We start from the raw sequence: 17,105 nt of genomic DNA, 5'->3' as shown, positions 1-17,105 counted from the left end.
AGTACCTGTTGCTTGCTCGATGCAAACGGAATAAATGTCCTGAATTGCCCTCAGATAAAAAAAAAAAAAAACAACAACCCAAAAACCAGACTTGGCTTCTTTATCCGGCTGTTAAAGCCAGAATTCATTGCGGAATGTTCATACTGCATGAAGGAACGAACACGCAAATCGCCTCCCCGCTCTTCCGCAGGAGGCCCCAGCCACGAATCGGTGGCCGGCAAAGGCGGTTGTTTTGTAGCCAGACCCGACTGGTGCTGCAGCGCCTGGCGAAGCGGCAAATGGCCCCGCCCAGGCTCAGCCGGTCGCTGCTCGCAGTGGCTGCAGCGGTCGGCTGTTGTGTTAGTCCGCGGCGCTCCCTCGCTTTGAGACGCAGACAGGTACCGCCCTCTCGCTCGCAGTCCCGGCGGCACATGGGGAGATGCTTCTCGGCTGCGGCCGGTTAATGTCGGGGAGGGGGCTTCGCTTCTTGCGCTCGCCGCCGCCGCCGCCGCCTCTCTCTTGGTCCATCTGAGCCATGTCCGCCAGAGGTGAGTGAGCATCTGGGTCGGGACAGGAGATTGGATCAACATTTTTTCAGCCAGCAAATGCTTCCAGATAAGGCCAACTCTCCGCCTCTTTCTCATCTTCCTCTCCCTGGGCCGATAGTTGCATTAATGTCTCCCTTTCCCTCCCCCCTTTCCCTCCCCCTTCTACCTTTCCCTGTAATATGCACCTGCTGTGCCTAAGAACTTCGCTCTGCCTCCCCTTTAATTTTGCATTTGCTTGGTCTTTTGAGGGAGGCGAAGAAGAGCTACGCTTGAGAGCCTTGAAGTCAACGTTTGTGTTAACACCACAGCTCTCTTTTGTGGGTGCGAGGAAGCCTGGCTTGGCCTGGGAACCTACCTTCTTTAGGGGTGGGGTGAGATTTTGCGCCCACACCACCCTTCTTGGGACCGGTGTTTTTTTTTACAGTGTTGGTGGAAAAACTCGGGGATTGATGCACCAAGATATTTAAAGCTGCAGCGAATCCCATTGGGGAAGAGGGAGGGAGAATGGAGAAAGGGGGGGGGGAATTCACAATCACTTTGGAGCTTTACCAGGCTGTCTTTTTTTTTTTTCCCCCAAGAAGAAAATCTTTTTTTGTGAAAAATTTGAGAGGTAGAATTTTGGACTGATAGAAAGTGAAGGAAAATACCAGAATGATAATACTAGTATGTTCCCCTTTCTGAGCTAGGTGAAGTAGCTAGTACAGTGATTTTAGTCAGTTTAAGCCTTGTAGATACTTCTTTTAATGAAGTGTTAGGTATTATTGAGTAAGGGGCTTATTCCTGGAAATTCCTATAGTATTCATTGATGTTGAAATCTACAAACAGCTTTTATTATCTGGATATAAAAATATTACAGTTTTAATGTATTTTTCAACAGAAATCCTTTGCATACTTTCCTTGCACCTGGTTGAAAATCCTTTTGAATATAGATGCCTAGGATTGCGATGTAAAGAAGCCCAGATGTAAAATCCTTCTTTGAAACTGGGACATAAGATTTGTCTTATGTGCTGTGTTATAAGGACAGAAATGATTTTTATTATTCTAAGAAATCAGTGTATTTGATGTTTCTAGGTGCATTGTGTACATTTTATGTAAGATCTTTTAAGTGTGTGTACTTGTAAAGAAATAACAAAACCAAAGATATGTTTCTCTGATTTCCAATGCACGTATTTGCTTTATTTCACTCATACTGTGATTATTGTTTCAATAATAATTGAACAAGGTAGAATCTATGGTGACCAGAACAAAACTCCTATAGAAATCTGCAAATACCGATTTGTCTGCAAATTCATGGGTGTGGCTATGCTTAAAACTGGAAAAGAAAAGGTGGAGACATAGGAGGAACTTTGCATATTCTGACCAGGCTCCTTAATATTGCCTAGCTTCCTTGAAGTTTTGTGATGTCACAGTACTGACTCAGCTAAAATTTAAAAGCACATTTAGTTAGTTTTATTTTTGGGATGGGATGCTCAGTGAATTCCTCTTGATTTATACAATTTGCATATCAGCGACTCCAAACCTTCAATTGTTTTATCTTTATGAAGAAATGTCTGTTTAATCCTTGAATGAAGAACCTTGTGCCACTTTTCGTTTCTAAAATCTATTGCTAGCTAGCTGTAGAATTGCAAGACCATGTTTAACCATTGCAGAAACCATACTGTAAAGTTATTGTAAAATAGGGAAAATTGAAGCAGATTTTATTACTAGAGAGGTGAGTACTCCTGTTCTGTTTTCAATGTTTTTGCATTTTTGCAAGAAATAAGTGGGGGAAAACATTAGATGTCATGTATTATGCTTCTCAGCTGCCCAACATACTGGAAATATGAAGGTCAACCATGCATATCAACATTTTTGCATAATTTAGACATAGTTGTAGACTCAAGTCTTTTAAGACAAGTTTTTATACCCTTGGGAATTAAGGTTTTAAAAAATATTCAAAATACTGAATAACTTTAAAATACTATGATTATAACATAAAGCTTCACATTAGGATGTAGTCACTTTGAAAGCTTTAAGGCATGGGTGTCAAACATGATGCATCACGTTTCACGATGTTTTTCCCATTCACAGAGCTGGGGTGGGTATGGCCTGCACGTGATGCATCCGGCCTGTGGGCTGCCAATTTGACACCCCTGCTAAGAGAATGGCTTTGGTAGCTTTAAACAGTGGTGAAATCCAAATTTGTTTACTACCAGTTCTGTGCACGTGGCTTGGTGGGCATGGTGTGGTTTGGTGGGCATGGTGAGGCTTGGTGGGCTTGGCTTGGTGGGTATGACAGGGGAAGGATACTGCAAAATCTCCGTTCCCTTCCCCACTCCTGGGGAAAGGATATTTTAAAATGTCCATTTCCACCCCACTCTGGGGCCAGCGAGAAGTGGTATTTGCCAGTTCTCCGAACTATTCAAAATTTCTGCTACCGGTTCTCCAGAATCTGTCAGAACCTGCGGGATTTCACCCCTGGCTTTAAATATAAAGAGTTTAGAAAGCCAAATATAAAGTATCATCTTGGAACCATTTTGAAAGCAAGGGCTAACTGCAGCTCCAAAGAGTGCAGATTCAGCAGTTTGGGAGATAGCTGTTAAGACTTTGGGAAGCAGACTGTAAAATTCAAAGCAGATTTGTATTGGGAGCCCTTGTTGTTTTGCTAGTCAGGCCTAACTGATTATGGTATTGAACAAGAATGGTAGTCTGTGGGACATTTGATAATGCATCTTTCTGATGATCATGCTGCTTCTTGCCTTAACAAAAACACTCATTCAAAAAGAGAAATAATAGGATATAACAACTGGGGAAGTACTATTGCATATTCATCTTCTGTGGTCTTTGGCTGCCAGTTCCAGATTCAGATATAAGTAAGAGTATTTGTTCAGTGGTCCCAGGTATTCCCAACAAAGTGCATAAACACAGATAACTATTATGGAAATTGCTTTTATTAAAGCTATAGCAGTTAAAATGGTTAATTTTTGTGCCAAGATATATTTACATTCTCCAATTATATGCACTTAGCAGAACCACTAGACGGAGGTTTCTGCAAATATAGAACAAAAACCATATGACCTCTCAAGGTTTGGTTATATACCAGAATGCTCAGGACCCCTCTTGGTAAGAGTAATCCAACTTTATTAAAATCTTCTTAGTTGCCTATAGATGAGATCAGAACTATTTGGGATGCAATCTTTGATGGAGTCAAATGGTAATTTAAGTAAGCTCCAGCAATCTACAGACTGTACAGAAAGACCATTTAAAGATTGATATACTGTTGGAAAACTGGTTTTGTACATTTTAAATGACAGTTTCTTGGTTTAGTTAGCTAACCTGGATTGGCATATTGCCCCAAACCAGGTGCCTGGATTAAGTACTGGTAAACTCTGCCATCTGGTATTTCCATTAGCAGGCTGTTGTAGAAGACAAAATAACGCAGCTACTCTAGGGCTCCCATCCCTTTTATTCACTCCTACTGGTATATGGAAATGAGGGTCAGAAATAATATGGGAAGAGATTTACTAATGTCCACTTCGTCCATAATGGTTATGACCTTAATTAGACCACCACTTTTTATTTTATAGAATTACATTTTTTATTTTTTTTAAAGTTTAGGTGACAACAAGCTAGGAAGTCTGTGAAAATGAACAATACTATTATGTGACGCTTGCAGTTGGCATATTATCTGGCTACAAATTGAGTTAATGGCTTATCTGTAATTTGTGCAAAATATATCTTATAATAAGTTTAACTGTGTCATACTGCCCCTTCTGGCCAAGTGAGCAACAGAATAAATATTGATCAAGGCTGAATAATGAATAGACTGCAAGCCAATAAACTCTCTTGAGGTTTTCAGAGAAAGAAGAAAAGTGCACAACAGGAATAGTTGATTTAAGCATAAGCTTTCTATAGCTATATCTAAGCAAGAGAATGAGTTGGCAGGACTTGACAGGATTCCCAGCAAAATGCCATCCACAAATGTGTTCCTATTTTTCCAACCCATCTACAGTTTTAATTGGCTTTGCAAATCTGCCAACTATAGGAATTGAGAGCTATATATCTTCACAGCAGTGCTACTACTTATACATATACAATTGGGGTGTCTCTAGACTTATGGCTATAAGTATTTATCACATTTTTATAGTTGTTTCATCAGACATCCAGGAAGGCTTCCTATGTGTAGTTGTTCACATATCAGTTATATCAACTAATCTCACCGTTTCATAGCCAAGAAGCTTATGATGGGAAAAATAAGTTCTGGAATTAAACTATAGTATGTATTAAAAGGGAAATTCACTTTCTTGTTGATTAAAGATAATCTGTTGTTTTAGTGTGGTAACTGAGGATCTTAAAATGACCATGGGCTTACATTCCAGGCAAGCCTGGAACTTTAGCTGATGTCTTTCAGTGAAGGGTTAGCAACATATCTATAGGCCTAGGGTATATTTTTAGTAGTTATGGAAGGAAATTATGTTTGATAATTCACAGTTCCTTAAATGGAAAGACAGCATCAAAGATACACACTACTACAACAACAACATCAACTAACAATGGTTGAGGCTGTCAGAAGAGCAAGAGCCAGAACTTTGTATCTCCCTTGACACCTTGAAGTGATAAAAGAGGAGAAGCAGGAAGAGGAGGAGGAGGAGGATCCTCAAAGCCCAGTGGCTTAACATGTTTTTCAAAGTATTAAATACTTGGAAACATAGTGAAGTTTGTCATCTTAAATGCAACAACTAAGCAACTAATTATTCTGTGCCTTTAGCTGTTATCAGGATTATGTTTAGTTTTTTAAAACAAAGTTTGAGATGCTGTAATAAGAATATCAGGAGGATGGCCAAGGAGAAAAGAACTTTGCACATTCCCACAATAGTTGTGTTAATTGTATATATAGAACTTTTCATATTTGAGCTCCAGAATTAAAATCAGGTTCTATCATTATCTATGCTTTTGATAATGTGTTTTGATGGTATATATTTGTCAGTTCTACAAAAAAGCAGTGTTTATGGAGATTGTGAAAGACCAATGTCCTATGATTAATTAGGCTCCCCAAACTTGGTATTCTTTAACCAGTTTCCATAGCTTTTAGCCATTTCATTTTCAACTGTTTTGGGGGGAAAGCATGAAAATATAAATGCTGAAAAAATGATGGAAAGGCATGGAAATGTTACAAATGGAAGGTATTGATATATGGACACTTAGTAAAATAATGTGATTAATGCAAGACTATTAAGAATAAAATCATAGCCTGGATTAGTATTTTTTGTAGAATTTGTTTGTTAAATTACTTAAGATTAATTTTATTATGTGATTGCTTTTTAACGTTTTATCATGAATTAGATTCACAACTTGAAGGCTATGTTAAAATGTGGCTTTGAGGAAAAAAGCTGTGAAATGCTAGACTTAACAAAAAACAAGTTAACCATTTATCTTGAGTTGCATCTTTTATTTATTTTTTTAAAATCTCTCTTGTTTTGGTTACAAGCTCATTGGAATTCCTGAGGGGAAAATTACAAATAAGTCGGCATTAATAAGCACCAGAATGATTGTGAGCTGCTAGTTTCCTGTGATTGTCTGTCTGTACAATGAGCCTTAAGCTATTTTGAGTGCCCATGCTTCTGTATGATTTTGAAAAGAGAAGATAAGCTTAGCTTGTGGCTAAACAATTAGCAGTTTGGTTCTATGCATGGTTACTGAAAGTAAGTCTCTTGTGTGTCACTCCTAGGAAATTATATATAGAATTGTATGACTGCCACTGGCATCAGCTTGGGCAGGTGTAAAGCTTCCCATATGTTCCTTAAATGGAGGGAAGTTACCCGAAACTGAACTAATCATAATGCTATGCTTCACAAACAATAGAGACAATAACACAACAGTAACACAAACAGCATGATCTTGCTGCTGCAACTAATCATGTGGTTACCTGCTTATGACATTGCCTCTGCATAAAGACAGCTGTTGGCCTTTTTTATTTTTTGTGATGTTTAAATTTTGTGCATTCACACACGGATTGTATGAATAGGTTTTCTCATTTCTGAAAAGTTGTTACAGGGGCCCCGTTGTCTGTAATTTGAGAATGCGGATATGGAATAAAAGACTTAAATTATAGGAAGTTATTTAACAAATATGAGCAGGGAAGATAAACTTTCTAGTGCTGGATATGTTCAAGAAGAGAATAAAGAACCATTGGTTAGGGATGACTTCGTTTCTATTTTTGTGCTGCACAGCTGAATCTTATTTTATTTTGAAACAAAATTATGGGCAGGTGGAAAAAATGAAAGTTTCACACTACCACCACTGCTGAATATATTGCCTGCCACTTAAAAAAATAAATTTAAACAGTGTGCCCATTGGCTCCTCAAAGTTTGAATATCCAATAAATAACAATTATCATGAAGTGTGGCAGTTTAAAAGAAAGGAACTTAGCCATGGGAAATATATTTCAGAGATCTGAGTCTGCCATTCAAAGTTTTTTAAATTAACTATCAAGCGGAGTTAAGCTTTTCAATGTTTTGACCTCAAATGTACTAGGGAGGCACAATAAAACTATAACAATGGGGATCTCTTGGTTCTGAACTATTCATCAGCTGTAGGAGTGAATATAAACACGATGGGCACATTTTAGTTTTCTGGAACCCAAACTGAGTTGGAACCCAAACTTTCTTTTTTTTTTGTACTATACTTGCATGAACATATAGAATCATATAGAACAACTAAAGAAGCATCGTGGGAAATCATTACAGATCTAAGACCCTAAAAATCTAGTTTCAGTTCTTGGCTTGCATGAATGTGTGAATTATCTGTACATAAAATATACTAAATTTAGGATGCTCTCTTTGAAAACAGAAGACAGAAAATAATCACTTCTTTCCACGATAATTCGTTCGATGAGTCTAAAATAAGTATCCTATTTTAAAAATTATTTTGGAGAATTTGAATTATTTTGGAGAAAAAGTCTTCCTTTGCAATTGTGGCGAATGTAAGATAATAGTGTCTTCATGTAAAGTTAATACATCATATAAGTACATCTGAACTTTTTCTGTTATTGTGACTTTGATCATTAATACTGATACTGAGGTCTGCATGCTGAGGTCTATATCATTTCTAATTTCATAAAAATATAACTTGCTGGAGTGAACTAATGCAATTCAGTAACAATATATCAGTATTGTTCACAAAACTTCCTAAAGTAATGATTAGCAATTCAGTAACAATATAAGCTTATACCCTATGGTCTTCTTTATACTATGAAAATATCATTAAAACCATGTTTTTTTATTTTATAACCATGTTTTATATTATATTATATTTATATTATAACCATGTTATATTATAACCATGTTTTTCTTTATTTGTACTATGCCAGCTTTTCTTATTTTTTATCAGGCTGTGCTGATCAAACTAAGATGGATTTTTCTAATGAGTCCTTTTGTCTATGAGTCTGTCCAGCTGGCTGAATTGCATAGCCATCCATCTTCAAATCAGGGATGACCCCCTTACGTTATAATTGTGATTGCCTTTTTGTTTTCAACAGTAAGATATGATTCATGATCAATTACATAATTTTTGTCAGTCAGCTGCAGTGCACATGGCTTTATTTCCTATTTATAGAGCCTTAATGGTGTGAACAGTTTTTGATAGTTAATTTAGAAAATTCTTCTTTTTGTCATTTCCTAGTAACAGATATAAGAGATAAGTGGAAGGAGTTGGTGTGAGAATTAAAGTTCTAGGCTACGTTTTCAAGACCATCTAAACCATAGTTAGCTACATTTCAGTTTAGTTCATTACATTAAGCTAGCATGTATTATTAATTTATGATTTAGCATCAGGGGTGAAATCCAGCAGGTTCTGACAGGTTCTGGAGAATCAGTAGCGGAAATTTTGAGCAGTTTGGAGAACCGGTAGCGGAAATTTTGAGCAGTTTGGAGAACTAGCAAATACCACCTCTGGCTGGTCCCAGAGTGGGTTGGGAATGGAAATTTTGCAGTATCCTTTCCCTGCCATGCCCACCAAGCCAGTTTTACAGAACCGGTAGTAAAAAAAATTGGTTTTCACCACTCTCTATCATGTTGTGGAAAACTACAAAACCACTGTTCTCCTTTGCTGTTTTAGCTCTTATGTATCAGTATTGTTCACAAAACTTCCTAAAGTAATGATTAGAAATGATGTTTGGATGGGCATTCCAATCTTCAGTGGAAAAGAAAAGGTAGAAATTCCTTAACTAGAAAACTAGTTAAGGCCTAGGGTCCAAGCTATTGTGCTTGCAATATTATTTACATAGGCTGCTTTTTATGCTTCTACATAAACCTTAGAAAATATGGCTCTTCTTTAATTCCCATAATTGAAATGGATGCTAAAGGTGATGGTGTAGAAGGAAAAATTAACTGTTTTAATTAAAGAGAAGAATCTATATAGTTTTGTTTCTACTTGGAAAGTACTTTGACTTTGAGCTCAACTGAAAAAAATTAAACTTTGGTTTTAGGTTTGTGATAACTAGGTTGACTTTGTTGTTTTTGTAATGGTTTGAAATAATTAGAAATGTAAAGCAAAAGGTTGAGATGTATTTTTTTAAAAATCTACTGCAATGAAAAAAGTTGGAAATCATTCCTTTTTTCTTTGCATTTCCCTTTTCTCTTCTTTGTCTTTTCTGATTTTTGTTTTTATTTGTATTTATCTCATAACAAAATTTAATAAAAATATATAAAAAGGAGGGAAAGTATAGCCGGTTTTAGTAATTGGGATTTTAAACATGTTCATTGACATGGTTTCCTAGCATATGTATTTTCTTTGCTGATGGTTGAATGCCCAGCTTTGAAAAAAATTAAAGTAATTATATTATCAATTTTTTTCAAAAGGGCATAGTGGAATCACATTGAAGATAACTATTTATGTTCCAGTAAGAAATTCTGCTGTTTTATGTTAAATACTGCAAATAATTAATTCAGGAAGCTAGTGCTAGACTTATGGCATTGGATAATTTCCAGTCTAACTCCAAATTTCCCTTTCTGATGAAGATTTTTTGGAAATACCCTGTTTTCCCCAAAATAAAACATCCCCTGATAATAAGCCCAATTGTGCTTTTGAGTGCATAGCAATAAGGCGAAGCGCTTATTTCAGGGTTCAAAAAAATATAAGACAGGGTCTTAGTTTTGGGGAAACACGGTAGTTATCCTGAAGCTTTTGAAACCCTTTAAGTCAGATTTCAGGCATGGCAAAGTACTGAAATAGCACTGATCACACTTTCTTGGTGATTCATGATTCAAAACACAGAGCACAAGTTTGAGAAAAAAGAACTACTGTATTTTTAGGAGTATAAAGCCCCCCTAAAAGAGGCTGAAAATTTGGGTGCGTCTTATACTCCAAATGTAGCTTTTTCGAAGCTTTTTTTCAGCTCTAAAGTGCTAACGAGGCACTAGCGAGCGATCTTCCCAGCTTTGCCTGCTCCCTCAACTCTCCGCTGTGCTTTAACTAGGCACTAGCGAGTGAAACAGGGGTGAAATGTAAAATTTGTTACTACCGGTTCTGTGGGCGTGGCTTGGTGGGGGGGTAATGTAGTCACATTACCCCCCCCCCATGCCCATTGGTGGGCATGGCCAACTAATTTTTTTTTTAACTTTTCAAAGCATTTTTTCTAGTGCTTTGAAAAGCCTCTGCTGATCAGGCAACTCAGCTGGGATCGTCAGAGAGTCTTTTTAAAAAATGCCTCTCTGCCAATCAGGCAACTCAGCTGGGATCATCAGAGACTTTTCAAAGCAATTTTTTTACCACCTCTTCGGCCAACAGGTTGCAGAAAAAAAAATGCTTTGAAAAACCTCTGACGATCCCAGCTGAGCCACGCGATCATCAGAGCCTTTTTTTTTACTTTTAAAAGCATTTTTTCGTCAGAAGAGGTTGTAGAAAAAATGCTTTTAAAAGTAAAAAAAAAAAAAGCCTCTGATGATCGTGCGGCTCAGCTGGGCAGGGGGGGCCCGCAGGGATTTTTGCTACCAGTTCTCCGAACCACCCGCTGCCATTGCTACCGGATCGGGTGATCCGATCCGAACCGGGAGCATTTCACCCCTGGAGTGAAGTGATCTCCATGCTTTGTTCCGACTCTCAGCTGTTTTTTAGAAGCTTTTTTTTCAGCCCTAACTAGGCACTAGCCGAGTGAAACTATCTCCTCCCATGCCTTAGAAGCTGTTTTTTATCCCCAAGCAGGGCATAAAAAACCAGCAAACTAATGTGCTGAAGCTGACCAGACTAAGGACGCTAGCCAGATGAATACCTGGTAGGCAGATTTCCCCCCCCCCCCTATTTTCTTCCCCAAAAACTAAGCTGCGTCTTATACTCCGGTGCATCTTATACTCCGAAAAATATGGCATGTCTATTGCAAAGATCATTTGGTGCCTTTTTTGCAAGAAAGTGGAAACACAAAAAAATTACAGAACTTGGGCTTGAGGTGAGAAATTTAGCAATCTGATTTTCTGGTCAACGTTGGGGATGCAAGTCAGATCTTCATCCGTAACCATATCCTACAATTATTTCTAGGCAAAACTGCTGCTTTAGGAGTGGCAGCAGAACTAGGAAAATCATTCTAGGAAAATTGTTAAGATGGAATGCAGAGGTAATCAGGCCAGTGTCCTGATTGAGGAAGGAACATTGAGGTTTCTCACCTAATTATATTATGTTGCAATGACCTTGGTAAGTTGCCCTAGGGCTGCAATGTGAAATGGTGAACTGTTCTTTGTTTCAGATGGGTTGCCAGAGAGCATCAATTTGTCTCTGATAGGATGAGATAGAGAGGAGCTGGGTTTGACCTTAGTCATGTCAAAGGATAAGGAGTAAAAAGAGTGCAGCTTCCATTTTGTTCGTTATATCTATCTTCTGCACTGCACATGGTACCCATTGGACTCATAGGGATATTGTGATGGTTCTCCTTCCCCCAGGGTCAGGTTTTTTTTTTTTTTTTTAAATTTGATTTATATGCCGCCCTTCTCCGGAGACTCAGGACAGCTTACAATGCGTTAAGCAATAGCCTTCATTCTTTTGTATATTTTATACAAAGTCAGCTTATTGCCCCCACAAACTGGGTCCTCATTTCACCTACCTTAGAAAGGATGGAAGGCTGAGTCAACCTTGAGCCTTGGAGAGATTCGAACCAGCAGAAATTGCAGGCAGCTGTGTTAATAACAGGGTGCACTAAACCCCTGTACTATCAAGGCTCTTGTTGATGCATTTGTATAGAAACAGCTTGTACACCAATTGTATCTATTCTACTTGATTGCTTGTTCCTTTACCTATTGATGGTTGATCCTATAAGGCAGAAGCTATCTGCCACGTCTATATCTTCATTGTCAATTCTATGGCTGGTTGTTTTATCCATTTTCTTTAGTTTGGTCTGCTTTATATTTAATTTTAGTCCCATTTTTTCACTGTGCCCTTGACCTTTAGTATTGGCGCTTGCATATTATTTGCACTTTCAACTATCAGGATAGTGTCATTAGCATTAGCAAATATAACTACTGTCAATGTCCAAATGACTAGATGTTGATGTACATATTCCTCCTTGTGAGTGCTGAAACAATAAAAACCATGGTCATTTGAATTTTAACTTTTCAAGGAGAGTATTATAAATTAATCTCCAATAGCAGATTTTTATTAGGTAAGGTTGCTTTGTATACAATAGTTTAACATGTGTTAGAAGTTCAAAATGCAGAATAACTTTAAATGTTCTAGACCTGAAATAATAATAAAAAAACCTCCTTTTGTGGAGATCAGTGTTCTTTTTAAGGCTGGAACCATATATGCTGTTACTGGTGAATAGATTCAATTGAGCCCGGTGGAGTACTTAAATTGTGAGCACAAAGGACTATCTTGAATGATTTAACTGTAGATTGTCTTCCTCGACAAAAAGAAGAAAATTATGTAGCTTTTACATCATAAGCAATTGACATTTGAAAATGAAATGGAACAGATTCAGCAATATTAGATTAAAATAAACTGTTTATTTTGTCACTGCTCCAATATTCCTGTGGTTTCTTGGCTGGTAGACTTGTATGATTGCCTAACTGTATATATATAATATGATCTGTATCCAATCCATTGCCTTTTTCATATAAAATATGGGGTTTTTTTTCTATGAAATATTATGTACACAACAAATTTCACTTTTTGTTTTTTACATTTTGAAACTTGGTTAGAAAGGCATGAACTGTAGGGCATGATGAAGTTATTGCTTAAGGCAGTTATGATAAATAAAGCTAAGACAGAGAAGAACTGAAAAGATACTGTTTGAAATAGCAAAATGACAAAAAAAAACTAGGTATCTACGACAGGCTTATTGGTTATCAAAATTGTGTACAATTGTTAAACGTAATGTAAATGTAATTTACATTTACGTTAAATGTAATAACAAATACATTCATAAATAAAAAATAATTTTGATTTATAAGTGGGTTAGTTGTCAAATAAAAGCAGTTAGGTCCAAAATAATGTAACAGTTTGCCTGGAAAAATCGAGGACAGTCAGTCTTGTATAATCACACAATTCCCCTTTTGTCCCATGATATTTGTGGTACATTGATTATAAAAGAGTGTTAGTTGAATTGCAAAAATAAATGGCCCAGTTGACTAGGAATGTCATCTGGCTGGCCATTATCCAATGAACACATTTTCTTTGAGGTATTTTTGATTTTGACCAGTACGTAGGATGAAAATATCAAAATTAGCTATACAATATACAAAAATATTCCAGGAATGACTTTTTTTTTTTTAATTTGATTTATATGCCGCCCTTCTCCGGAGACTCAGGGTGGCTTACAATGCGTTAAGCAATAGCCTTCATTCTTTTGTATATTTTTATACAAAGTCAGCTTATTGCCCCCACAAACTGGGTCCTCATTTCACCTACCTTAGAAAGGATGGAAGGCTGAGTCAACCTTGAGCCTTGGAGAGATTCGAACCAGCAGAAATTGCAGGCAGCTGTGTTAATAACAGGGTGCACTAAACCACTGTACTATCAAGGCTCTTAATATATTTAATCTAATATTAACTTGTATTAGGGATAAGCCCATTCTGTCCATCAGCATGTATTAAAACACACTCATCTGCATTTCATTATACAAAAAACTTTTATTAAAATAAGTATTTCATATGTCACTTTCATAATTATATGCATTGTTGATACACCTTTTTAGAGATGGAGAACTGATGGAAAAATTGATAATCTGAAATATGGCTTAATTTTGTTCTTTAGTTTTATCATGGGCTCATAATTGATTTTAGTGTGCATGTTTCATCAGCTGGGACATTGTGAGTCCCAGGTGCATTGTCCAATGTCTAGGCATGAGAGCTCTTTGACATAAAAAGGACATGTTGATAAAGTTGCCCAGCCATTCAGTTTACAACTGCAAAGAACATTGATTCATACAGAGCTTCCTATGTTAATTACCAAGTCTCTTGGCAGCCATGGCTGCTGTTCTATTTCTTCTTCAGTGTAATTAATTATATGGCCTGAATCAAAGAAAGAAGCAGCTGCCTTTGTTGGAAAGAACTGGAAATCCCTCCCACCAAAAAACCTTCTGTGTCCATAATGTTCTTTTTATATGAAAAGGTGAAAGGCTTTGCTTTATTTATTTCATCATGTCACTGAGGAAAATAAGCATTAGATAAAACTATACGAGGTTCATACCTTTGTTTTCATTTGCTATCATCACAAAGGATCTGAGTGATAGAAAGTTTCCTATTTCAAGGCAGAATGAGAATGCGATTGCAGTTTCACTTAATGCCTTTATGTTTCAGTTTTGGTCTGGCATTTGCTCAACTTGAATAAAACTGTGATATGAAGTCCATGCTGCATTTTGTCATTTGTCAACAAATGATCATATTCCTGTGTCAGTGTCAGGGGAATTTGTGAAGTTGGATGCAATGTAAGGACGCTGGTTCCCAGCAAGCTCTCTTTGATTTATGCTCAGGATAGTCCTGCTAACAAATATCATGGAGAACACTGTAGCTTAGGAGAGATCAGAAATACACACCAGCAGGTCCCCCTGTGGATTATGCTAATTGTGAGCAAAATACATCCTGGGTCGATGTAAATATTCAGTTACTTCTTTATCTTTTTATCTTTTATTAGATTTGTATACCACCCTTCTCCTTTCAGACCCAGGGTGGTGAACAGCCAAAATAAAAACATTTGTACACAAAAGTTAAAATAATTTTAAAAATAATTAAATGAAATTTGGCCCATAATTTAAAACATTTCAATTAAAAATCAGTATCAAACGTTGAAACCAATATGGAATCAGGCCAGCCCGGCTAACTGAAAAAAGTAAGTTTTTAGGGCCCGACGAAAAGTCCGGAGGTCTGGGATCACTTCTTAAATCTTTACCAAATAACATGCAATCAATGAGCTATTTCCAGATTATATTAACAATGACTCCTAGAAATCCATTAATCTGGTTCTATTATAATTGGAATTGCATTCTGAATTATTTTACCCTAATTTTCTCTTTAAAATCTATATGTGATTTACTTGCCTAGTTCTGGTTGGACGTGAAGAGTAGATGGTGGTTGAGAGCATAGATAGTAGGTCATTGCGAAGCAAAGATATGGCTCCATTCTCATACTGCTAATGATCACAGAAATACTGAATGTTCTTATTTTATTAAAAATATTAAGCTGCCCAATAGCCAGAGCTCACTAGATGACTTGCAATAAAATACAATAAAAATACAATTTGGACAAAATCATATAGAATAAAATCAAGTAAATATTTATTAAAATATTTAAACTACCCAGATGATTCTAAATATTTATGCTCACTTTCATAACGAAAGTAAATTTTCAATGTCTGCTTCTAAAAATTTTTATTTATTGTGGTCAGTTAAGATGCTATGATCTCATTCACATTTGATTTTCAGCAAGATAGTATAGGTTATACGAAAAAGTGAGTGAGAATTACTAAGCATTACAACCTGTTTTGTCTTCTTATATTCAATTTCCATAAGGAGATAAATAAAACAAGTAAAGGTGTGTAATCTTTGAATTCTCATCAGCGCTGAACAGCTGCAACTATGTCTTTTTCCCTGTTTGTGCAGGCTGCTGTTCATCCAGTGGTGCTAACCTGGGTGCGTCCAGTGCTTCCTGCACCGCTTCACCATGCTCATCCACCCCCAACGTTACAAGCTTTGGCTCCTCTGAGTTATCCCTCTCAAACTCATCAGCCTTCTCGGATGACTCTGGGACAGGCTCCTCTTCATCTGAGCCATCATCCAAGGGAGCCATCATAATGAGATTGTTTCATAGTCTAGCTTTTTTTCTTCTTGATCACATTCTCCCAAAATAGGATCTGCTTTTTTTCAGATCAACTAAGTGTTAATCTTGATCTGCATTGGTTGCAGTGGAAACTGATCAACTGATGTGTTGCCTGAGCATGATATTGTGGGCTGAGAAAGTGTGGCTGGCCCAAAGTCACACAGTTGATTTTCATGCCTTAGGTGGAATTAGAGTTCACAGTCTCCTGATTTCTTGCCTGGTGCCTTAAACACTAGACCAAACTGGTCGTCATTTCACAGTCTAGCTTTTATATTGTAACGCGTGTTCTGAAGTAGTGTGCAGCAGCTTCTTGTACATATCTAACCTTTATGTCCATTTAACATGAGAATGCTCATAATTTACAGTTATAGTCACCAAATTAAATATATCATATGGGGTTGCAATCTATTTTCATATGGAAACCCAACAATGTGAATGGCCACATGAAATATATGTTAAAGAGGAAGTATGGACAGTATTTTCTTACTTGGTCTTTCAACTGGACGACATAGCCATCTTCTGAAACAAGGAGCTAGATTTAGGGTTCCCCCCCCTCCAATAAGAGAAAGTTATTGAGATATTTCTAATGAAGGACCATTTCTTACACATCTATTGTCTCAAGCAAATATTTCTTATATGTCACCCACTTTTTATTATGAGCTTCTCCTTTCTTTACTTCCTGAGTTCAATTTTCTGCCAATATCATTGTGAAATATGGTAATGTTATTATGGCAGTTCCTAACCGCAGAATATGATGCTTCAGTCATGCCTACTTGGTCTCAAGAATGCATAGCAATGTGATGATTCTTTGGCCTGATTCACACTAGTAACCATCAAAATGGGCATTCTAGTCCAATTGTTGGGTTGGAACTGTAGGGTCACAATATTTGGAAAGGCGGAGAATGGATATCTTTATACTTAGGCAATTAGTTACTATAAATATAAAACCTTTTTAACTTTCAATTGCAAAGGTTTTTTTTCTCTAATTTTGTTCAAATGAAAGTTGTGAAACAATGTAACATAACTGTTTTAGCTAGAATGTATTTAGTATTCCTTATCAAAAGGATATATCCTTGTAGATATACGCTTCCTATATTTTAAAGTTTTTCCTTAACAAAATTCCCTGAAAGCTGCAATATAAAGTATTTTTCTGTATGGCTCATGATGGGATCTGGCAAAGCTACAGAAGAAGTTAATTTCCAGTACTTAACTGATGAGGAAGGGAGGATCTTAATGGTTCTTGACAGCTTAAGACAAAACACATTATCTTATTTAATAGCAAATCCTTTGTAACAAGTGTGGG

The 17,105-nt window shown here is 36.9% G+C and overlaps 1 protein-coding gene across 1 annotated transcript in view; it reads left to right on the top strand.

Moving 5' to 3' along the window:
* The first annotated feature begins 515 nt into the window (after positions 1–515).
* The window catches only part of ABLIM1 (actin binding LIM protein 1), a 184,279-nt gene continuing 167,689 nt past the window's right edge, over positions 516–17,105 (top strand). Inside the window, exon 1 of the mRNA XM_070946092.1 lies at positions 516–527. The gene's annotated coding sequence lies outside the window, so the exon portion shown is untranslated. The remainder of the gene's footprint in view (positions 528–17,105) is intronic.

This window comes from Pituophis catenifer, unplaced genomic scaffold (assembly GCF_029215685.1).
Source record: "Pituophis catenifer annectens isolate HBS135680 unplaced genomic scaffold, rPitCat1.0.hap2 SCAF_6, whole genome shotgun sequence".
Classification (NCBI taxonomy): domain Eukaryota; kingdom Metazoa; phylum Chordata; class Lepidosauria; order Squamata; family Colubridae; genus Pituophis; species Pituophis catenifer.
The sequence above is the reverse complement of the archived record's forward strand: the minus strand, read 5'-3'. Positions and strand labels throughout refer to the sequence as shown.